At 38.3% G+C, this 12,596-nt stretch overlaps 1 protein-coding gene across 2 annotated transcripts in view; it reads right to left on the reverse strand.

Moving 5' to 3' along the window:
- The window catches only part of LOC124384638 (eukaryotic translation initiation factor 4 gamma 3-like), a 1,295,064-nt gene that overhangs the window by 1,029,406 nt on the left and 253,062 nt on the right, over positions 1-12,596 (reverse strand). The gene's annotated exons all lie outside the window — the stretch shown is intronic.

Here is a 12,596-nt window from a genome sequence, read left to right on the forward strand (position 1 = left end):
GTATGTGAGTGTTTGTGCTGCGATTACCAACAGCAACAGGTCACTTTGTCACAGATGCACACAACCAATTGTGGATGTGAGGCATTTCAGGTTGGGTGACAGTGTAGTGTGTGAGAAAGAGACAGAATAATATTCGGCCTAATATTTAGTCATATTATATATGAAATTGTCATATTTCCAGTCACAATTTTTTTTTATTTAAGGCTAAATTGTGTGTTTATGGGAAGCCAAATGGGATTTGATCAGTATCTTTCTCATAATTGCTTGGACATGGATGCAAGTATCATTCCCGCGCCTGGTAGCATTACCGTGCCTCTTGTTTTTTAGTCAGCATTTTTATAGTTGCTGGATCCAACTTGGTGTGTTCGGTGTACCATAAGTAACTGTAGCTTCTGGAAAAAATATGTATTCACATTAAATTTCTCTCTCAGTCACATGCACTTTTCTCCTGTAATCTCAGTCAAGAATTCAATTATATGTGTTCAACTAACGTGCTTATTTCATGTGTCCTCAAAAGGATCTGATATGCACTATATCATGACATAGATCAGGGGTGTCAAACTCAGGCTCAGTGCAATTATATTTGGCCCGCGAGATCATATCAAATGTGTATTAGAGCTGTCCCGCCAGAATATAGCGCATACAACGCTAATACTACAAATCCCAGAATGCTCCGCTAATACTACAAATCCCAGAATGCTTTGTTAGTGCGTTGGCGCTTCAGACGAGACCACTGAAAAACTCTGCGTACTCAGCGCTGAATTTACCGGCGATTTGCAGACTTTAAAGCCCAGAAATGCAGATTTGAACTGTTCAGTAATCCGTTTGTGATTGACTTGGAAAGCGCACCAACCAACCTCCAAATGGAGCTGATTGAACTCCAGTGTAGAGACACGCTCAAGTCAAAGTACGACTCTGTGTGCGCTGCACAGCAACTCCGTACACAAGCTGCTCAAATCTCTCTATGTTCAGCAGCACATATCTGTGTGTGTAACTGTTCTCTTTAATGAAGATGAACAAAACACCACTCAGGAGTCTCACTGATGAACATCTTCACTCAATCCTGAGGATTTCCTCAGATCAGAGCCTAAACCCAGACATGATGCACTAGCATCTAAGAAGAGATGCAGGAATCTGTCTTCAACTAATCAGAGTCAATCAGAGTGTAAAAAGCTGAGCTTGAATAAATGTTGTCTTTATGCACTTTTTCTACTCCAAGGCATGGACTGTTAATAGATGAAAGATTGCCTTTTTTAATTGAAGGAAATTATTATTATTTTTGGTTTTTGTTGTTGCCCTGTAAAAAAAAGATTTACATTAAAAATGAACTTCAAAGGCTACAAAGAGAGAGAGAGAGAGAGAGAGAGAGAGAGAGAGAGAAAATAAAAAATAAATACCACTGATGTGTGTTTTATTTCAAATTTAATTTCTCACATGTTTATAATATTAAACGTTGGTTGTTCCAGATTTAATGTTTATACAAAACTAAAGTTTGTTTCCATATGAAAAGGTTCAACATTACACATCTGGAGAGACGGAAAACATGCACAATTGTAGTCAATTTTTCAATAAATATTGAGTTTGGCCCTGGACAAAGAGAGAGAGAGAGAGAGAGAGAGAGAGAGAGGCCACTCTAAAATGTGCAGTTTTATCACACAGCTCAATGCCACAGATGTCGCAAGTTTTGAGGGAGCGTGCAATTGGCATGCTGACTGCAGGAATGTCCAAAGCTGTTGCCTGTGAATTAAATGTTAATTTCTCTACCATAAGCCGTCTCAGAGAATTTGGCAGTACATCCAACCGGCCTCACAACCGCAGAGCACGTGTAACCACACCAGCCCAGGACCTCCACATCCTGCATCTTCACCTCCAACATTGTCTGAGACCAGACACCCGGACAGATGCTGCAACTATCCGTTTGCATAACCAAAGAATTTCTGCTCTAACTGTCAGGAGGGGAAGCTCATCTACATGCTCGTCATCCTCATCGGGGTCTCAACCTGACTGCAGTTCGACTTGAGTGGGCAAATGCTCACATTCGATGGTGTCTGTCACTTTGGAGAGGTTTTTACTGTACAGGATAAAATGCGTGAGGCAAATGGTGGTCACACCTGATACTGACTGGTCTGAAGAGATGGAGCAGACAGACCAGATTTTTTTTTTTCCTAAATAAGATGCATTTTTCTATGCGGGTGCATTGTAAAGTCATTGTAAGTTTGATTTATGTAAGAAAAAAAAAAAGGTTTGGAAATCATTTTTGCAACATACATTTAAGTTTAGTAATCAGTTAAAAGTTAAGAAACTCTTTCTTAGTAACCTAACAAAACATTTTCAAGTTAGTCGATTACAGTTACATTGAAAGTTTACTAATGTTAAAGGATTTAGAACAGGGGTCACTAAGCTTTTTAAACTCAGAGCTACTTCTTGGGGACCAATTAATGTGAAGGCCAACCAGTTTAATACACACTTCTGAAATAACAAATTTGCTCAATTAACCTTTAGTTATATGTTATTAATAATCAATTTTATTCATCTATGTAAAGACACTGATCATCTTAATAATTTCTCACAATAATTATCAACAATGATTTAACAAGGTAGGAAACAGCTCTTTTAGAAAAGGCTCATGGGTGACTCATGTGGTCCTTGTGGACTACCTGGTGCCATGTTGGTGACCCCTGATAATATTACTGCATTAATATTAATATATTATTAATATCCTAACAGTGCTATATTTGGTAACACTAACCTGCTAAATACTATAATTCTTAACATGGGTGTAGTCCTCTAGTTTAAACTTTGGAGACTTGTTTGTGGAATCGGTTTCCTCAACACATGTTTATTACAAAAAAGACTGTGAATTTCAATCAATATAAAGACATTAAGAATGTCACAAAAGTAAAATTATGCAATAAAACACTAAGCATAAATTACTTTTTTCTGAAGAAGAATTTTTAAAACGGCATTTAATGATGATATTGTAATAGTACTACAGCTTTTTAAGGTAAATATTTACATCCTGGTTTCTTAAGAATACAAGTGTGAATTTAATCTGAATCTGATTTCGATAAGCTGTGAGTTATGTGGCTACTGGTTTGTAGCATTTCTCAGTCATGGCAGAATGAAGAGATTGGCCTTAGAGAGAAGGAAAGCGCCTGCCTAGTTCAAACCCAGTCCTTCATTGTCAACCCAGTTAAATGCTCACTTGTCCTTGGGAGAGATTCTTTGTGAATTATTTACTGGATCGGACTTGTATTCGCCAATTTCATGTCTGTGACCCTTAGTAACAAAAAAAATAGTTAATGGTCATTTTACTACCTCTGTTGTTCTTGGTAGTAGCAGCATAAGGAGAGGTTGTGGGTTTTGCCAGCAGTAACATTTTGATGTGTTGCTCCTACATGAAAACTTCAGTGCATTTACTTCCTGTTTTCCTTTTCAGGTTTCGCAGAAACCTACATTTTTTCAGTTTTTTGCAGAAACCTACATTTTAAGGTAAATTATACTGTTTTTACTTAAGTGTACTTTAAATTCATCATTGTGTTCATATTGTTTGTAATGAGATGTTACTGTAGGTTGGTATTTAAAACATACTTCTAATGTAATTTACAACATAATTAATATTTCCTCATAGATTCTACAGTAAACGTGTTGGAAGACAGCAATGGTGAGTGTCTGTGTTCTTTGTTGTGTTAACACTACTCCAGTGACCGGCCGTGCATTTGGTACCTGGGGCTTTTATTGTGGACTTACCTGACTTAATACACCTTTTAATACCACCACTATCATGTCGCAATTATAGAGACCATCAATACTATACAAAAACACAATATAACAACGCATTGCATTACAGAGAGAGATACATTTCACATATGGAGGGTGAATAACAATTTATACTAAAGCAAGCTCCAAACCTTTACACTCCAACTGCATCTGCGCCACCTACATCATCTGGAGCAGTTTAGAAACAATATTTGTCTAATAACATGACAAAAACATTAAAAAGGTAAATAAAATACAACGTACTCTCCAGAGATGCAGACTTATAATGCATACTCATAATTTGTAACGCTGTTCAGAGGCTGGAAGACAGTGGACACGCTAGCTAGCCATCGGGGTCCACTTCCTTCCGGTGGCCAAGATGGGGGCCGCTTGGGCTACAAATGGATCACTCGAATCCAGTAGTATCATCTCCAGTCTGACTTTGGCACACTTGTACTCCTCTACCAGACTGGAAATGGGCAGGTGTAGTATCCCTTTGCCATAAAGTCCAATACTGCTGAGGCACCTGGGAAGGCCAAGCCACTTCCTTACGTATGAGCTGACCAGTCTCCAGCTTTTCCACCTTTGAGAGTGGGACTTCGTAGAGGGTTAGTGGCCATAGGAGACGTGGAAGTAGTCCATACTGCATGCACCAGAGCTTTAGCTTGCAAGGAAGCAGGGTTCTGTCGATGTTCTCCAGGCCACTGGCTACCTCCTTCCTAAGCTGCTCTACTTGCTCTTTGTCTTTAAGGGAGGCATTATACCACCGACCTAGACTCCTCACTGGCTTCTCTAAGACAGTTGGGATGGGTTCCTTGCCGATGTGGAACCGGTGGTCTGACAGCTTTCCTTGATGATGGAAATGCTTCTGGACTTGCTCGGCTTGATCTTCATGCGAGCCCGCTCGATGTTGCCCTGGAGCTTACTTAAATACTCTATTACACATATATTTATATATTAAAAATACATGATTTAATTTAGACAAATCAGTTTAAAAACTAAAATGAATTAAATTAAATTGTATTATTATATTATTTATAAGGGTCAAAAATTGCAACAATGTTTATAATCTGCAAAAACTACAGCCATGTAAATGATTGTGTGTGGAAACTCACCAAACCCTGTCTTTATAGTTACAGCAGCCCCTGAAACCACAAACTCACACAAATAGACTGGCAGTAACCAGTAATTCAGACTCAATTCAAATTCAGTATAAAAATGTACTTTGTTTTATTGATGTTAAGAAGATAGTACAGAATGCTACATTATAGCTTTTATTAACATTTTATTGCTGTAGTTGTTTATGTATCTAAAGCAGGATTTGTTTAAGGAAATATGTATTAAAATAAAGTACATTTAAAAAAATAAGTAGACATGATTAGACAGATTATGAATGTTTGTCTTTAGTCACACTTTTACACTTTTAGCTGAAAATATTCCTTGTGGTGGGTCAATTCTTTTGTAGGACAAGTTTTGATCGCCTCGGCTGTGCACCAAAAGGTTTCAAAATAATCAAACGTCATGATCAAGAATTGCCGTTAGATCTGAAGCTTGGAGACCTGATCCTGGTCAAAAGAGCGAGCAGCAGTGGGGGATCAAGCCTCGGATATTACCATGCTGGTGTTTGCTGCTGTGACGTGGTCAAGGACATCATCCATTTTACACGTAAATCTCTAAGTCTTCATGTAAAGTTCAATATAAATGACACAACAATTTATTTTTATTTAACTTAATATATGGGTGTATACATTACAGCATCTCAGGCTTCTTTTTAAAATAACAAACACCTAAAGTCTAATCATAAAATCACAATGTAGAGATTATTGCCTTTGTACTGAATTCCATGTTTATGTGTCCATTTAACACTTAACTGCTTCTGTCTATCTTAGCCCTCTTCATTCCTGTAGCATCACAATAAACATGGAAAAACAAACAAATATTTATAATACTATATAACATTAAATATCATATCTTTTTTCCAGCAAAACCCCACAAATGTCCCACCCAGTCCCTTGTTGGTCATGGAGAAGTGGGAAAATTAGATCTGGAGGTGTTTTGTGAAGACGACCAGTTTGTGGTCTACAGGAAGGAGAATGGGATTCCGGGTAACTTTTTCGAAAAAGTGTGTCTTGCGAAGAGAAGAAGACCTGTATACAACATACTGGAATACAATTGTATCCATTTTGCAATGGAGCTGCTGGAGGTAGAACCAGAGGTAATACATTTATTTGTAGCTTCACCAAAAATAAAAAATAAAAACTAACTGTAAGCACTATTCTAATGATCGAGGGACAATGTATTAAGAAAAAAAAAGGTTGAGAACAACAGAATGAAACTGTTAATTGTCTACATATCATATAATAAAAAAAAATAACTAAATAAAATATATATATACAGTGGAACCCAGTTATGTCGCCGGCCTAGTGGACGCCAAAAAGCATCGAGATAACCAACGACCTGGCGATATGGCAGCAATACATTAACGTGCTTGAAATTTCTTTATGTAAATGATGCGCATTAATAAATGAGAATGTGCATGCACGTGTTTTTGAAGGGGTTTTTTACACAACAGCGTTGCCGCGATTTGATTGATTGGTCATGTGGATCAAGATAACCTGTAATGCGGAAGTAGGCGGAAGCCGAAGTAAACGCAAAGTTTATAGAGAATACTCAGGAGATAATCCACCAATACTTGTAGCGAAGCAGTAATATCCAGTGGTGCGCTCCGTGAGCACGGTCCACGAAGTTCTGTGAAAGCAGAGACAGTTCGTGTAGAGAATCCACGGATCCACGCAATGGAAAGCGCAGCGCTGTGCAGCAACGGATAAACGTGGTGCAGACAGCGTGAACATGGAAAACAGCAGGATCGGGGGAATTCCGGGGGGCCGTTGAGAGAATGCGCAGTTCGAGAAGAAGGGTATGTAGCGGGATACGAATACGCGATTACACAGACCGCCATGAACCAACACATACGATCATGCACAAACAATAACGGACCGCAAGTGTGTGGAGGTGAGGGGCTTAAATAGGAGATGGGATGAGTAAGTGAATGAGAGTCAGGTGTGTGTGATCAGCATGACTGCGACAAACTCCGTGCGGGCGGGCATACACGGGAGAAGAAGCAGGGTGCTTCGGGGAATGCCGCCACCAAAGGGGGCGTGGCAGGGGGGATTCCTGACATAACCGACGTTAAGTACCCCCCCCCCCCCCACCCCCCCCCCCACCCCCTTGTGCTCGAGATATTAGGGTTCGGCGACATATCCGATCAAAAAATGCTAAGACAAAGCGAGAATTTGGCAGTTCCACTTCAAAAACGTCGACTTAATAGGGTTGGCGAGTTCACCGAGGTCCAGATAAGTGGGTTCCACTGTATATGCACTGTATGTATAACTTCACACACACAAATTAAAACTTTCAGTTTCAGTAGTAGTAAATTTTATTTATTTATGTTTGCTATCAGTATAGTTTCTTATAAAATGTATGTGTTTTCTTATATAGACCATAAAGGATTTCATTGACAGAATTTTGGATATAACTGACAACTAATCAACAGAAATGTAAGTATGTTGTAGTGCAGTGACTCTGCTGTCCACATACTGAGGAAAAATGTTTTATTACTATATTTAAATATCTTTAAAATGTATTTTCTTTTTGAATTTATTTTTAGGGAGATGTCACCATAAAACCCTTAATGCTCGTATTTAAGAGTTTGCTGGGAAAAAACATTGTTTCTTCTGAAAGATGATCAAATCATTTTTTTTTTCATTTAATATATTAATAAAATGTTCATTTGTTAATTTTAAATAAAATCAGTTAATTATTTGTGTTTTTGTCAGCAGTCATTGCCCAAATCTATTTAGTAATATGATGTCACTTCTTACTCCATTTCTACAACATGATCAGCAACAATGCATTCAGGGATGTAAAAGAGGCAGCAGTACTTCATTGCATTTCTCAGTCAGGAATAGAGGAATAAAGATTTGTGGACTTAGAAGTTTGATTTGATTGATTGCAGTCACATCAGGTGGACTTTTGTGAAGGGTTTCCACTGGGTGGGGAATACACTGCCTTCCACGTCAACCCAATCAAATGTTCCAGTTCACAAGTTCTTTGCACATAGTTCACTATGAGCAAAATGGTTCCACTAATCATTTCAGTAAAACCTGCAGCAGCTCCCTGACAAGTTCTGGCCAGAAATTCGCAAAAGCTTTTTTGATTTGTTAACATAAATGCACAGACCTCCACCCTGCCGTCCTGTCCGCCCGGAAAACACTGCGACCCCTGAAAATCCGTAAAAATCATGACATTACATTCCTTAATCCGCTTGTGTGATGTTATCCGGAGCAGCAGTTCATCCATTTTGTTCACCAGAGACCGTACATTAGCAAGGAATATGCTTGGGAGAGATTGTTGATGTGGATTTAGCCTTCGCCTAGACATAATGGTGCCTCGCTTCCCCTCCGTTTACGGTCTCGGCGCCGGCGCTGGGGTCTCGCTGCTGGCCGAGGTGGATCAGCGGTGAGCGTTGTTCGAGCGATTTCCCGAGGAAGTTGAAAGTCCCTCTCTGTAGTTGTGACCGATGTCTAGTAATGTTTATCGGCTATATGAGAGGTGTGCAAGCCTGTTCTGAGTGAATCAACTTGCAGTTAGTGGAGAAATTTCTGTAAAGAAAATTCTGTAATCTGTAGAGACGCGCCGCCATCTTGGTCTGTTTGGACTCACAGCTGAAAATGTCCTACCTAAATTTAAATGTTAACAGTTCCTGATAAAAATGTCCTACATACACAATTTAAATTTCTTTAAAAAGAAGACACTTTGAGCTTTACTGTGCATTATTCACAGTTGATTTTGAACCTTTGTGTGTGACATGGAAACCTTCAGAAATGCCTGCCATATTTATACAAAAGACACACATTCACAATATATCGATACACAAGTCTGTTTTATTTTAAAGTGTTTCAAACTTTATAGCGTTTGCAGACCCAGTGTCCATCGTCCCTCCTTTTGGCACAGGTGAATTTCTGACATGTTGCACAGGTAAACCTGCTGCGATTGCTGTTGCAGCTCTCTTTCACCTGGCAGCTGCAGCAGCTTCAGCATCCTGCCTCTGTACCAATATTTCCTTGTTCCGTCTGCAGCAGTCTGTGCGACAGTGACAGTAAAATAAAGAAATTGTCCGTCGTGACATTTCTCCCATCATCTCCCATGTTCTTTCTACAGCCTTATACAGTCATTATGGTTATAAAACTAGGAGCTACTGAGCTCAACATTTGTGATCATCACAGATCCAGCATCAGCTTCTCCATGCCAGAGCCTTTAAACACTCCAGGAGGTCCAATGTCAAAACTCCACACATGTAGTGGGATCCAATTGGCACTGGTACGTCTCTAGATGGTTCGGGATGTTTGTGAGTTCGGCATCTACTTCGTCAAAGGTCCATAATCTTCATGAGGTGGGAGGTGACTGGAGCTGGCCAAACCTCAGGGTGTCTCGGGATGGGAGAGAAAGAGAAGCAGTGGAGAGAATTAGCGTAGCTGCTGTTCATGATATTAACAGCACAAGTTGATAATGTGCATGTGATCAGATGTTCTGGAGCACAAGGTTATGATATGATGTGTGTTATGTGTAGGCTTTGCTAAAAAGATACGTTTTTAATCTACACTGTGAGAGTGTGTCTGAGCCCTGAACACTGTCAGGAACTTTGGGTTTCTGTAGGTTCTGTAGGTGGATTTTATTGCATCTCATGACTTTAGAATGTAATACTTTATTGCACTGAGGTGCTTTAGTACATAAAGGTCTACATTTAAACATATTTATAGTTTTATAATGATTAATTTTTATTTTTATTATATGCAGATTTACACATATATGAAGCCCAAAGAGATGAAATTAATAAATTCCTAATAATTGGTTTGATGTTAATTGTTAAAAAAATAAGCGCCCCTTATCTTATTTATAAAACAGAACTGAACTGATCTTGCTAATAAAAGCAAGGAACATTCATACCCCCATAAAAAACCTATAATAATAATAATAATAATAATAATAATAATAATAATAATAATAGCTGCAGTTGGTTGTCAGATGTCAGTCTCACACTGCCCTCTAGTGGCCCTGTCAGGACATTCTTTTTACTTAATTCTGTACAAATATACAGTGGAACCTCGGGTTCTGACGCCCGGCATACGTATAATTCAGGTTACAATCGCAGTTCATCAAAATTTTGCCCTGGTTACGAACAATATATCGGGATACGAACGTCGCGCACCAAAAAATCGCAGGCAAGTTGGTTGTTTTTGCTCTATCCACGCAGCTCGTCACATCAGTTAGCGTCCTGTGTCCCTAGCGAGAGCATCGTGTTACTTATCCGCTTGAACTTTTCCCAGCAGCAGCGTAACAACTCGTTAGTTGATGCTTGTGGAATGATGAGATGGACAACATTAGCCGATGCATAACCACTTTACTTGTTTTTATGAAGATAGATTAGCAGGGTTACAGTATAATATAACTCCCAGGTGGATAAACTTGGATTAACAGGCCGCACTGCAGAACACAAACAGGTTTCTTCATATGAATCGCACACAGGAAAAACATCCAGTCCGCACATTTCTTTTCCGAAGTACAATACCCATAATGCATTTCACTCTGGACTTCAATACCCAGAGATAGTAGCCTTAAAGAAACAGCTCGCATTAGAGGGACAATGAGAGCTGTTTCTTTAAACTACTATCTCTGGGTATTGAAGTCCAGAGTGTTAATCGTGTTAATAACACTGTCTTTAATATTCTATAATATAATATATAATAATATATAATAATATAATATAATAAGATTCTCCTTCCAAACAATAACTCTCCTCCTCCCCTTCTATGAACGTCGTCTCCTGCAGCGAGTCTTCTCAAAGGAAAGTACCGGTAAAGATCTTTTCCTCTTTTGTATGTTTTTATGTGGTATGATTTTAATATAACATGTTAAAAGTAAATAATATTAGTGAATATTGGCTTTATTTTTATTTAAGTAATATTTTTGGTTGTCCAGAACGAATTACCGAAGTTTCTGTTCATTATTATGGGGAAATTTGTATCGGGATACGAACTTTTCAGGTTCTGAATAAAGTACCGAACGAATTAAATCCGTAACCGAGGTTCCACTGTATTATTAATGGTGTTTTGTTGTCTAGTTATATGTGATGTTGATCTTTTACAAAGCAAGATATTTTTTTTTAGATAATATTAAACTGTTTTGAATTTAAGCTGTTAACTGTTTTACATACAGGGGGTTCATGTTTAATTTTTAAGCTGAATTTTTGTGATTATAAATAAATGAAACAGAAGTTAAATAAAGTTGATTAAAATTAATGTAATAAATAATGTAGAAATAACGAGTACAGAATTAATAACATTTAAACAATTTATTTTGTCAAAAGGTTTTTATAAAATCCAGTCTTTATGGTGAGAAACTGCATGAAGTTAGTATTAAATTTATTAAAAGTATCATCTACATGCAAGAACTCAATTAAGCATATTGTTATAATAAAATGTAAACTTGATCAAACCTCAAATCAGACTCTGAACTGTACGAATGCTATTTGTTCTGTTATTGAACTAGAAATGAATCTTCGATTCAGACTCAATTGAACCGAATCCAGTGAACCGACTCTTCTGGACCTTATTATTTTAAATGAATTTATTGAACCGAACTCTTTTGAACCGAGTGACTTGAACTGAATCTACAGAGTAGAAATTAATGAATCAAACAAAACTGAATGCATTGTGAAAGTGTGATTTCTGATGTTTTAACTAACTGAGGTTGTTAAAAGTTCTATTTAAACAGTAGATGTTATAAGGCTGCACTAAACTTTTAATTTTTAGTTCATATTTAAATGAAGAAACAAAACAACACAATTTGAAATATTACATGTTCATTAAACATTACAATAATAATAGATTTGTACTTTATTATATGTAAGACATGTGCTCACATGCTGAATCTAAACCTGCCCAGAGCTTTACAGATTTTGCTCTCCAGTGCTGCCATTTCCTGTTCCTCAGGAATTATAGAGGAAGTTGTAAGGATGGTCAGATCTTTCCATGAGGTCAGACCCCGAGAACTGCCATGCAACAAAACATTAAACTTTCTAATCTGAGATCTCTTTAATTTGAGGAGAGGAAAACATCTGTTCAGCTACCCTCTCCAGCCCAGGACCTCCACATCCAGCATCTTCACCTCCAAGATTGTCTGAGACCAGCCACCTGGACAGATGCTGCAACAATCAATTTGCATAACCAAAGAATTTCTTCTCAAACTGTCAGAAACCGTCTCAGGGAAGCTCATCTACATGCTCATCATCCTCATCGGGGTCTTGACCTGACTGCAGTTCGACTTGAGTGGGCAAATGCTTACATTTTATGGCGTATCTCACTTTGGATAGGTTTTCACTGTACAGGGCAAAATGCATGAGGCAAATGGTGGTCACACCTGATACTTTCTGGTTTCCAGATACACCCGGACCCTCCGGAACCCACAATACACAAAAAAGTAAAAGAGTGGCCTTTTATTGTGGCCAGCCTAAGGCACACCTGTGCAATAATCATGGTGTCTAATCAGCATCTTGATATGCCACACCTGTGGGGTGGATGGATTATCTCGGCAAAGGAGAAGTGCTCACTAACACAGATTTAGACACATTTGTAAACATTATTTGAGAGAAATAGGCCTTTTGTTAGATCTTAGATCTTTGAGTTCGGCTCATTAAAAATGGGGCAAAACAGGTGTTGTGTTTATAGTTTTGTTCAGGATAGATAGATGGAGCAATAGAGCAAGCAGCTTTGTCACCA

Source organism: Silurus meridionalis, chromosome 4 (assembly GCF_014805685.1).
Source record: "Silurus meridionalis isolate SWU-2019-XX chromosome 4, ASM1480568v1, whole genome shotgun sequence".
NCBI lineage: Eukaryota > Metazoa > Chordata > Actinopteri > Siluriformes > Siluridae > Silurus > Silurus meridionalis.